The following is a 12,500-nucleotide window of genomic DNA, read 5'->3' on the forward strand; positions in this document are numbered from 1 at the left end:
GTACCTTAACCTAACCTACGTTGTACCTTAACCTAACCTACGTTGTACCTTAACCTAACCTACGTTGTACCTTAACCTAACCTACGTTGTACCTTAACCTAACCTACGTTGTGCCTTAACCTAACCTACGTTGTGCCTTAACCTAACCTACGTTGTGCCTTAACCTAACCTACGTTGTGCCTTAACCTAACCTACGTTGTGCCTTAACCTAACCTACGTTGTGCCTTAACCTAACCTACGTTGTGCCTTAACCTAACCTATGTTGTGCCTTAACCTAACCTATGTTGTGCCTTAACCTAACCTATGTTGTGCCTTAACCTAACCTATGTTGTGCCTTAACCTAACCTATGTTGTGCCTTAACCTAACCTATGTTGTGCCTTAACCTAACCTATGTTGTGCCTTAACCTAACCTATGTTGTGCCTTAACCTAACCTATGTTGTGCCTTAACCTAACCTATGTTGTGCCTTAACCTAACCTATGTTGTGCCTTAACCTAACCTATGTTGTGCCTTAACCTAACCTACGTTGTGCCTTAACCTAACCTACGTTGTGCCTTAACCTAACCTACGTTGTGCCTTAACCTAACCTACGTTGTGCCTTAACCTAACCTACGTTGTGCCTTAACCTAACCTACGTTGTGCCTTAACCTAACCTACGTTGTGCCTTAACCTAACCTACGTTGTGCCTTAACCTAACCTACGTTGTGCCTTAACCTAACCTACGTTGTGCCTTAACCTAACCTACGTTGTGCCTTAACCTAACCTATGTTGTGCCTTAACCTAACCTATGTTGTGCCTTAACCTAACCTATGTTGTGCCTTAACCTAACCTATGTTGTGCCTTAACCTAACCTATGTTGTGCCTTAACCTAACCTATGTTGTGCCTTAACCTAACCTATGTTGTGCCTTAACCTAACCTATGTTGTGCCTTAACCTAACCTATGTTGTGCCTTAACCTAACCTATGTTGTGCCTTAACCTAACCTACGTTGTGCCTTAACCTAACCTACGTTGTGCCTTAACCTAACCCATATTGTACCTTAACCTAACCCATATTGTACCTTAACCTAACCCATATTGTACCTTAACCTAACCCATATTGTACCTTAACGTAACCTAATTTGTGCCTTAACGTAACCTAATTTGTGCCTTAACGTAACCTAATTTGTGCCTTAACGTAACCTAATTTGTGCCTTAACGTAACCTAATTTGTGCCTTAACGTAACCTAATTTGTGCCTTAACGTAACCTAATTTGTGCCTTAACGTAACCTAATTTGTGCCTTAACGTAACCTAATTTGTGCCTTAACGTAACCTAATTTGTGCCTTAACGTAACCTAATTTGTGCCTTAACGTAACCTAATTTGTGCCTTAACGTAACCTAATTTGTGCCTTAACGTAACCTAATTTGTGCCTTAACGTAACCTAATTTGTGCCTTAACGTAACCTAATTTGTGCCTTAACGTAACCTAATTTGTGCCTTAACGTAACCCATGTTGTGCCTTAACGTAACCCATGTTGTGCCTTAACGTAACCCAATTTGTGCCTTAACGTAACCCATGTTGTGCCTTAACCTAACCTATATTGTGCCTCAACCTAACCTATATTGCGCCTTAACCTGACGCACGTTGTCGCTGAACCTGCTCTGTAATTGTTATGCAACTCGTTAAATTAGTGTAGTGTTGCCTAACCGCAACCCTCGCAATATAGTTCGCTATTCGCACTGCCCGGTCCCCTGTGTATCGCGTCATGTTAAACACCTTGCAGGTGTTGCTGACTTTCCACATGCTCCTGCTATACACTGTAATGTGGATAGCAGCAGGACGTACATGCCCCCCCCCCTTCCCCCCTGCCTTCGCAAGCTGGTCGTTGAGAAGTTTGCATGTTCAATGCCCTTCGCATGCCGACGTACTCAGCCTACGTTGTGGTACGGCCTGTCACCTGTCCGCCGATGTACGCAAAACCCACAAACTGTACTGCACATTGGTCCGTATGTACTGAATGATACATCGTGGCACATGTGTGACCGTACGACGACTGCGCCTAGCAACGGCAGACCATACAGTCCAAATATTGTGCACGCAGCTACGTGTCGTCTCCCTATAAGAGCTGGATTGCAGTGTGGTACGCCATTCAGACGTGTGGGAGGAACGGACGCCCTGGATGGCGATCAGCATGAGCAGTCTGTTGATGTAGTGGAGCGTGTATTCGGACGTAGTCGTCTCTTCTCACACACCGTGATAGCATGTTGCACCGCGTTCCACATCTGCGACATCCTGCAGAGGCCGGCTGACAGTCGTTCGCGCAATGGACACCGCATACGTACGGGGGCTACCTTCCACGTGTTCTCGAGGCGTGCACATGTTGTTGCGTCTATGTGGGCAGACGTAGTGTGTTGTGACACCTGACACAGGCATGCAATACTCGTTGCAAATGGCGATGGACGTCTACGTTTGCTGGTGACGTTACGCAAATGAACAACAGGTAACCCGTTGTGGTGCGGTTGTTCTCGCTAGAGGTGAATCAGTGTTGGCGACGATCGGTCGAGCTATTAACCGGTTGTTTCAGGGATACCCACCATGCCCACGAACGTGAAAGGGGACCCACCATGCCCACGAACGCGAAAGGGGATCTGGGTGTGAGGCGATACGCGGCGGTGGCTGGGTGGGACCGTCCCCGGCCGGTGAGGGGGGGCCGCCCGGCGTGCTGGCAGCGCGGTGCGTGGGCGCACGCGCTACAGCCGGCTGGTGGGGGCGGCCAGTGGCAGGCGCGCCGGCCGACGGACGCGGCAGGCGGCGCAGCTGCGCGCCGGCGCCCCCTGCTCGCGGCGCCTTGCGGCCAAAGTAGGTCCTCGCGGGCCCGGTGCGAAGCGCGGTGGCCATCTGCAGTGTGCTGGTCCGATTGAGGACTGTGTGCGCTGAGGATGCGCCGCCGCCCGGCGCTCGGCGCCGCGACGCCGTCTGCTGCTCGGTCGCCCCAGCGGTTCTCGCAGGTGGTTTGTATCGCAGCTGTGCGGACGTGTTGGCGCGTGCGCTGTGCTGGGAGAGTTCGCTTCGGCACCCAAGTGGGGCTTTTGTCCTTCTGTGGCGCTGGCGTTGGAGCTGCCGGTCACCGTAGGTGGCGCGTGTTGTCTCCCGCCGGCAATGCCACGACAGCACGCTCCCGGGCCTCTGTCGGCAGCGGCAAGCTCAGTTGGGAGCACGGGTGGTCGCACCTAAAGCGTCTACTCGCCTAACTCCGGGCGATTGCGCCTCTCTCGAACCCGACCAAGTACTTAGGACGGCGCTGCGCGCCGCCGGGACCTGAGAGGGTTTCGAGGTGTGTTGTGCAGGGGAGCTCAGCCTCCTCCTGTTTGCAGAATAATTGAGCGGACGCTTGCGTGTTCGCGCGGGCCCCCGGGACACACTCCCGGGCGGCCGGCTGCTCAGCTCTAGTTGACGCAGCTCCCTGGTTGATCCTGCCAGTAGTCATATGCTTGTCTCAAAGATTAAGCCATGCATGTCTCAGTACAAGCCGCATTAAGGTGAAACCGCGAATGGCTCATTAAATCAGTTATGGTTCCTTAGATCGTACCCACGTTACTTGGATAACTGTGGTAATTCTAGAGCTAATACATGCAAACAGAGTCCCGACCAGAGATGGAAGGGACGCTTTTATTAGATCAAAACCAATCGGTCGGCTCGTCCGGTCCGTTTGCCTTGGTGACTCTGAATAACTTTGGGCTGATCGCACGGTCCTCGTACCGGCGACGCATCTTTCAAATGTCTGCCTTATCAACTGTCGATGGTAGGTTCTGCGCCTACCATGGTTGTAACGGGTAACGGGGAATCAGGGTTCGATTCCGGAGAGGGAGCCTGAGAAACGGCTACCACATCCAAGGAAGGCAGCAGGCGCGCAAATTACCCACTCCCGGCACGGGGAGGTAGTGACGAAAAATAACGATACGGGACTCATCCGAGGCCCCGTAATCGGAATGAGTACACTTTAAATCCTTTAACGAGTATCTATTGGAGGGCAAGTCTGGTGCCAGCAGCCGCGGTAATTCCAGCTCCAATAGCGTATATTAAAGTTGTTGCGGTTAAAAAGCTCGTAGTTGGATTTGTGTCCCACGCTGTTGGTTCACCGCCCGTCGGTGTTTAACTGGCATGTATCGTGGGACGTCCTGCCAGTGGGGCGAGCCGAAGGCGTGCGACCGCCTCGTGCGTGCTCGTGCGTCCCGAGGCGGACCCCGTTGAAATCCTACCAGGGTGCTCTTTATTGAGTGTCTCGGTGGGCCGGCACGTTTACTTTGAACAAATTAGAGTGCTTAAAGCAGGCAAGCCCGCCTGAATACTGTGTGCATGGAATAATGGAATAGGACCTCGGTTCTATTTTGTTGGTTTTCGGAACCCGAGGTAATGATTAATAGGGACAGGCGGGGGCATTCGTATTGCGACGTTAGAGGTGAAATTCTTGGATCGTCGCAAGACGAACAGAAGCGAAAGCATTTGCCAAGTATGTTTTCATTAATCAAGAACGAAAGTTAGAGGTTCGAAGGCGATCAGATACCGCCCTAGTTCTAACCATAAACGATGCCAGCCAGCGATCCGCCGCAGTTCCTCCGATGACTCGGCGGGCAGCCTCCGGGAAACCAAAGCTTTTGGGTTCCGGGGGAAGTATGGTTGCAAAGCTGAAACTTAAAGGAATTGACGGAAGGGCACCACCAGGAGTGGAGCCTGCGGCTTAATTTGACTCAACACGGGAAACCTCACCAGGCCCGGACACCGGAAGGATTGACAGATTGATAGCTCTTTCTTGATTCGGTGGGTGGTGGTGCATGGCCGTTCTTAGTTGGTGGAGCGATTTGTCTGGTTAATTCCGATAACGAACGAGACTCTAGCCTGCTAACTAGTCGCGTGACATCCTTCGTGCTGTCAGCGATTACTTTTCTTCTTAGAGGGACAGGCGGCTTCTAGCCGCACGAGATTGAGCAATAACAGGTCTGTGATGCCCTTAGATGTTCTGGGCCGCACGCGCGCTACACTGAAGGAATCAGCGTGTCTTCCTAGGCCGAAAGGTCGGGGTAACCCGCTGAACCTCCTTCGTGCTAGGGATTGGGGCTTGCAATTGTTCCCCATGAACGAGGAATTCCCAGTAAGCGCGAGTCATAAGCTCGCGTTGATTACGTCCCTGCCCTTTGTACACACCGCCCGTCGCTACTACCGATTGAATGATTTAGTGAGGTCTTCGGACTGGTACGCGGCATTGACTCTGTCGTTGCCGATGCTACCGGAAAGATGACCAAACTTGATCATTTAGAGGAAGTAAAAGTCGTAACAAGGTTTCCGTAGGTGAACCTGCGGAAGGATCATTACCGACTAGACTGCATGTCTTTCGATGTGCGTGTCGTGTCGCGCAACACGCAGCTACCTGTACGGCTCGCAGTAGCCGTGCGCCGCGTGCGGAACCACGCGTTCGTCTCAAAACTAACGGCAATGTTGTGTGGTACGAGCGCTGAAGCGCTGGAGCGGCTGGCCTGCGGCACCTGGCGCCTGGCGCCGGTTTTGAATGACTTTCGCCCGACTGCCTGTCCGCTCCGGTGTGGAGCCGTACGACGCCCATCGGCCGTGAGGCCGTTGGACACTGAACGCTGGAACAGGGCCGCCACACGCCTCAGTCCCGCCTATGCAACTGTCTCGAAAGAGATGGTGGAAACTATGAAAAGATCACCCAGGACGGTGGATCACTCGGCTCGTGGGTCGATGAAGAACGCAGCAAATTGCGCGTCGACATGTGAACTGCAGGACACATGAACATCGACGTTTCGAACGCACATTGCGGTCCATGGATTCCGTTCCCGGGCCACGTCTGGCTGAGGGTCGGCTACGTATACTGAAGCGCGCGGCGTTTGCCCCGCTTCGCAGACCTGGGAGTGTCGTGGCCGCCTGTGGGGCCGGCCGCGTCTCCTTAAACGTGCGATGCGCGCCCGTCGCCTGGCGGTTCGCATACCGGTACTTACTCGGTAGCGTGCACAGCCGGCTGGCGGTGTGGCGTGCGACACCTCGTACAACGACCTCAGAGCAGGCGAGACTACCCGCTGAATTTAAGCATATTACTAAGCGGAGGAAAAGAAACTAACAAGGATTCCCCCAGTAGCGGCGAGCGAACAGGGAAGAGTCCAGCACCGAACCCCGCAGGCTGCCGCCTGTCGTGGCATGTGGTGTTTGGGAGGGTCCACTACCCCGACGCCTCGCGCCGAGCCCAAGTCCAACTTGAATGAGGCCACGGCCCGTAGAGGGTGCCAGGCCCGTAGCGGCCGGTGCGAGCGTCGGCGGGACCTCTCCTTCGAGTCGGGTTGCTTGAGAGTGCAGCTCCAAGTGGGTGGTAAACTCCATCTGAGACTAAATATGACCACGAGACCGATAGCGAACAAGTACCGTGAGGGAAAGTTGAAAAGAACTTTGAAGAGAGAGTTCAAAAGTACGTGAAACCGTTCTGGGGTAAACGTGAGAAGTCCGAAAGGTCGAACGGGTGAGATTCACGCCCATCCGGCCACTGGCCTCCGCCCTCGGCAGATGGGGCCGGCCGCCCGCGCGGAGCAATTCGCGGCGGGGTCGTGTCCGGTTGCCTTTCCACTCGCCGCGGGGCGGGGCCGTTCCGGTGTGCGGTGGGCCGCACTTCTCCCCTAGTAGGACGTCGCGACCCGCTGGGTGCCGGCCTACGGCCCGGGTGCGCAGCCTGTCCTTCCGCGGGCCTCGGTTCGCGTCTGTTGGGCAGAGCCCCGGTGTCCTGGCTGGCTGCCCGGCGGTATATCTGGAGGAGTCGATTCGCCCCTTTGGGCGCTCGGGCTCCCGGCAAGCGCGCGCGGTTCTTCCCGGATGACGGACCTACCTGGCCCGGCCCCGGACCCGCGCCGCTGTTGGCTCGGGATGCTCTCGGGCGGAATAATCGCTCCCGTCAGCGGCGCTTCAGCTTTGGACAATTTCACGACCCGTCTTGAAACACGGACCAAGGAGTCTAACATGTGCGCGAGTCATTGGGCTGTACGAAACCTAAAGGCGTAATGAAAGTGAAGGTCTCGCCTTGCGCGGGCCGAGGGAGGATGGGGCTTCCCCGCCCTTCACGGGGCGGCGGCCTCCGCACTCCCGGGGCGTCTCGTCCTCATTGCGAGGTGAGGCGCACCTAGAGCGTACACGTTGGGACCCGAAAGATGGTGAACTATGCCTGGCCAGGACGAAGTCAGGGGAAACCCTGATGGAGGTCCGTAGCGATTCTGACGTGCAAATCGATCGTCGGAGCTGGGTATAGGGGCGAAAGACTAATCGAACCATCTAGTAGCTGGTTCCCTCCGAAGTTTCCCTCAGGATAGCTGGTGCTCGTACGAGTCTCATCCGGTAAAGCGAATGATTAGAGGCCTTGGGGCCGAAACGACCTCAACCTATTCTCAAACTTTAAATGGGTGAGATCTCCGGCTTGCTTGATATGCTGAAGCCGCGAGCAAACGACTCGGATCGGAGTGCCAAGTGGGCCACTTTTGGTAAGCAGAACTGGCGCTGTGGGATGAACCAAACGCCGAGTTAAGGCGCCCGAATCGACGCTCATGGGAAACCATGAAAGGCGTTGGTTGCTTAAGACAGCAGGACGGTGGCCATGGAAGTCGGAATCCGCTAAGGAGTGTGTAACAACTCACCTGCCGAAGCAACTAGCCCTGAAAATGGATGGCGCTGAAGCGTCGTGCCTATACTCGGCCGTCAGTCTGGCAGTCATGGCCGGTCCTTGCGGCCGGCCGCGAAGCCCTGACGAGTAGGAGGGTCGCGGCGGTGGGCGCAGAAGGGTCTGGGCGTGAGCCTGCCTGGAGCCGCCGTCGGTGCAGATCTTGGTGGTAGTAGCAAATACTCCAGCGAGGCCCTGGAGGGCTGACGCGGAGAAGGGTTTCGTGTGAACAGCCGTTGCACACGAGTCAGTCGATCCTAAGCCCTAGGAGAAATCCGATGTTGATGGGGGCCGTCATAGCATGATGCGCTTTGTGCTGGCCCCCGTTGGGCGAAAGGGAATCCGGTTCCTATTCCGGAACCCGGCAGCGGAACCGATACAAGTCGGGCCCCTCTTTTAGAGATGCTCGTCGGGGTAACCCAAAAGGACCCGGAGACGCCGTCGGGAGATCGGGGAAGAGTTTTCTTTTCTGCATGAGCGTTCGAGTTCCCTGGAATCCTCTAGCAGGGAGATAGGGTTTGGAACGCGAAGAGCACCGCAGTTGCGGCGGTGTCCCGATCTTCCCCTCGGACCTTGAAAATCCGGGAGAGGGCCACGTGGAGGTGTCGCGCCGGTTCGTACCCATATCCGCAGCAGGTCTCCAAGGTGAAGAGCCTCTAGTCGATAGAATAATGTAGGTAAGGGAAGTCGGCAAATTGGATCCGTAACTTCGGGATAAGGATTGGCTCTGAGGATCGGGGCGTGTCGGGCTTGGTCGGGAAGTGGGTCAGCGCTAACGTGCCGGGCCTGGGCGAGGTGAGTGCCGTAGGGGTGCCGGTAAGTGCGGGCGTTTAGCGCGGGCGTGGTCTGCTCTCGCCGTTGGTCGGCCTCGTGCTGGCCGGCGGTGCAGGATGCGCGCGCCTGCGCGGCGTTCGCGCCCCGGTGCTTCAACCTGCGTGCAGGATCCGAGCTCGGTCCCGTGCCTTGGCCTCCCACGGATCTTCCTTGCTGCGAGGCCGCGTCCGCCTTAGCGTGCTCCTCCGGGGGCGCGCGGGTGCGCGGATTCTCTTCGGCCGCCATTCAACGATCAACTCAGAACTGGCACGGACTGGGGGAATCCGACTGTCTAATTAAAACAAAGCATTGCGATGGCCCTAGCGGGTGTTGACGCAATGTGATTTCTGCCCAGTGCTCTGAATGTCAACGTGAAGAAATTCAAGCAAGCGCGGGTAAACGGCGGGAGTAACTATGACTCTCTTAAGGTAGCCAAATGCCTCGTCATCTAATTAGTGACGCGCATGAATGGATTAACGAGATTCCCGCTGTCCCTATCTACAGCCAGAGAAAGAGCTACAAGACACCATAAAAGACATTGTAAAAGGAACACTGAAGGACGTCAAGATCACCAAATGTAGGACACTGAAGGATAGTGGTGTCATCTTAGAGGTTCCAAATGACGCTGAAGCAGAGAAAATAAAGAACTGTAGGGAAATAGGCGACTCAGGGATCACAGTAACTGACCCCAGGAAGAAAAACCCAAGGGTGATCCTGTTTGATGTTCCAAGACAAATCAGCGACGAAGAACTGGTAACGGAGCTCTACACAAGGAATCTTTCTTCAATAGGCGGCACAAGGGAGGGTGCTGAGACAGGAATAAGAGCACTATTTAAAACAGGTCCAAGGAACACAGATACCGTAAACATCGTCCTGGAAATGGAAGCAAAGTTTTGGCATCACCTGATGGCACAAGGACGAGCATACATAAACTGTACCTCTCACCGGCTACAGAAATTTAGCAAGGCGACCAGGTGCTACAAATGCCATGGTTTTGGGCACACAACACAAACTTGCAGAAGTGCTGAAACAATCTGTGGGCACTGCGCAGCACCAGGACATAGCATTAAGGAATGCAGTAATAAGAACAAGGCACCACAGTGTGCAAACTGTAAGCACTGGAAGAAACCACATGACCACTCAATAATGGACAAAAACTGCCCGGAATATGTCAGATTCATGGCGAAAGAAGAACTAAGAACTGAATATGGCCAGTAACACTTCTACGCCACAGTCCCCAGGTCGACAGTTAGATGAGGTGAACACAAAGTCCAGCACCATCAAGATTCTCCAAATAAATGGGCAAAGATCCAAAGTAGTGCCTAGTCAAGCATCACTTAAGATGGAAGAGGAAAACCTTGATATTGTTCTTATCCAAGAGCCCTATGTAACGGACAATAAAATTAGAGGATATCCTGCAGGTTTCCGCCTAGTATACAGCAGCAACCATGGAGTACCGAAAGCAGCGATAGGAATACGAAACACAAATTTGACCATTCTGCAGATAACCTCCCTTTGTGATGCTCATACCGCTGTAGCTGCAGTAACTGGCGACTTTGGAGAAATATACATAATAAGCCTGTACTGCCAGTTCCATACCCCAATTGACGAATATTTACATCGACTGGATACCATCATCCGCGAAATACATGGAAAGGCCATCATAATTGCAATGGATGCGAATGCCATGTCACCACTATGGCACAGCCGGGACACAGATGAAGCAGGAAGAAAACTAGAGGATCTCATCTTCCAACATGGCTTAACTGTATTAAATCGAGATTCACCACTAACAACTTTCAGTGGGCCAGCTGGGGAAAATAACATCGACGTAACACTTTGCTCAGCAAACATGTCAAGGATGGTCTCTAGATGGACGATTCAAGAGGAATGGACCTCAAGTGACCACAGGGCAATCACGTTTGAGATCTCAAAACAACAAAGGGAGAGGGTCACAGAAGAGCTACTTAGATACAACACCACCTTTGCAAAATGGCAAGTTTTTGACCGCCAGCTGACCACCAGAGTGGAGAACTGGCGAGACACAGCAGGAACAAATGTAAATGATAAAGTAGACCTCCTACAGACAGCAATACTAGAGAGCTGCAAGAAGGCAATGAGAAGAAAAACACTGCTGAAAAATGCTGTACCTTGGTGGAATGAAACACTGACAAAAATGCGGCAGGACACAATTGCAGCTCGACACCGGCTCCAGAATGCACGGCGGGCAAATCGTGAGACAGAAATACTGGCTGCAAAGGCAACCTACAGAAGCACCAAAAATAAATATAACAAGGAAATTACGAGAGCAAAGACAGATACATGGAAAAAATGGGTAAAAGACTGCAATGGCAATGACCCTTGGAAGCTGACTAATAGAATCCTTCGTCCTAAATATGGCACCGAAACTGTCCTCAGCAATGTAAAAGTGGCTGGACGAGGCCCTACCATGACCTGGCAGGAAACAGTGAAAGAACTGTTGAATAACTTACTACCGGATGACGACACAGAGCAGGACACAACACAGCAACTAGCTGTGAAGGAGCAAAATATAGTGTACCACAACGAAGAAAATGAGCCAGACTTCTCAGTACAAGAGATAGAGGCTGCAGTGAAGGCATGCAAACCACACAAAGCTACAGGACCAGATGGCATAGATGATGCGATGGTAAAGCGGGTATGGGAACACAATCCTGCACTCCTCATTGACACCTACAACAGCTGCCTCAGAGAGTCCACTTTCCCAGACAACTGGAAAATCGGAAACGTCTGCATATTACTTAAGTCTAACACAAAGCCTAGGGATGAGGTGAAATCATATCGACCTATCTGCCTGCTCCCTATCCTCGGCAAAGTATTAGAAAGGCTAATAGTGACCAGACTGGATAAAAGGTATGAAGACTCAGGACTGAAGGCAACAAACCAATTTGGTTTCAGAAAGGGTGTATCCACAGAAATGGCAATCAGACAGGTTGTCTCCAGTGCAAACTGTGACGAAAAATATGTTGTTGTCATTTTTGTGGACATAGCAGGCGCCTTCGATAATTTGTGGTGGCCAAGTGTAATGAGGCGGCTTAGAGCAATGCGATGTCCCCAAAACATGTACCACCTAGTAGAAAACTACTTTAACAACAGGAAGGCTACTGTCTACAGTAACTCTGCGTCAGTTACAAAAACCATCACAAAGGGCTGCCCACAGGGTTCTATCTGTGGCCCCTTTCTCTGGAACCTAGTATTTGACGAAGTGGTACAACAGAAAGACGGTGACCAGTGGGATAAAGTGGCCTACGCAGATGACTTAGCCATCATCATAAAAGGGAAGAGTAGGTCGCAGCTGGAAGAGAGAGGTAGGATAGCACTACAAGCCATAAGCGAATGGACCACACAAAATAAACTAGGGATCTCCAAGCAGAAAACGGTTGCCATAACCATCAAAGGTAAATTTGATAGAGAAAGACCACCCAGACTTGAACTTGATGGGGAAAGAATTAGGTTTGTCCAGGAACACACATACCTCGGCATCACACTTGATGAAAGGCTCCTATTCACCCCCCATGTAAAAAACATCCAAAAGAAACTATCTGTCGTTTCTGGCGCTCTCACAAGAGTAAGTAGGTCTGAGTGGGGGCTGCAAAAGAGAACCCTGCGACTGATATACCAGGCACTTTGTTTATCTGTCTGCAAGTACGGTGCCGCAGCATGGGGAGACCGTACAAAACACAGGTACACCAGGAAAATACTAATGACGATACAAAGGCCATTTTTGTTGCAGATGACGAGGGCCTGTCGAACGGTGTCGACAGAAGCACTACAGACTCTCACAGGATGCATGCCTCTAGACCTGGAAGTGGTGAAAGCAGCCATGCTGTACCATGCTAGACATGGAATTGCTGGATCAGTGGCAGGTCTTGAGGTTCCTAGAGTTCCTGCAGGACGAAACCATAAATGTAAAATGTTAGAGGCAATTAGTTCTTTGTTACAGGACGAGTGGCAGGCC

The 12,500-nt window shown here is 52.5% G+C and overlaps 2 non-coding genes and 1 pseudogene across 2 annotated transcripts; all 3 read left to right on the forward strand.

The window, feature by feature from the left end:
- Positions 1 to 3,442: 3,442 nt before the first annotated feature.
- LOC126450804 (small subunit ribosomal RNA) lies at positions 3,443 to 5,351 on the forward strand. The gene has a single exon (XR_007584450.1). It is a non-coding gene; the product is annotated as a small subunit ribosomal RNA (ribosomal RNA).
- A 353-nt stretch (positions 5,352 to 5,704) lies between these two features.
- Positions 5,705 to 5,859, forward strand: LOC126450803 (5.8S ribosomal RNA). The gene has a single exon (XR_007584449.1). It is a non-coding gene; the product is annotated as a 5.8S ribosomal RNA (ribosomal RNA).
- Positions 5,860 to 6,047: 188 nt separating this feature from the next.
- LOC126450811 (large subunit ribosomal RNA) overlaps positions 6,048 to 12,500 on the forward strand; it is an 8,839-nt pseudogene continuing 2,386 nt past the window's right edge.

This window comes from Schistocerca serialis, unplaced genomic scaffold, assembly GCF_023864345.2.
Source record: "Schistocerca serialis cubense isolate TAMUIC-IGC-003099 unplaced genomic scaffold, iqSchSeri2.2 HiC_scaffold_753, whole genome shotgun sequence".
Lineage (NCBI taxonomy): Eukaryota > Metazoa > Arthropoda > Insecta > Orthoptera > Acrididae > Schistocerca > Schistocerca serialis.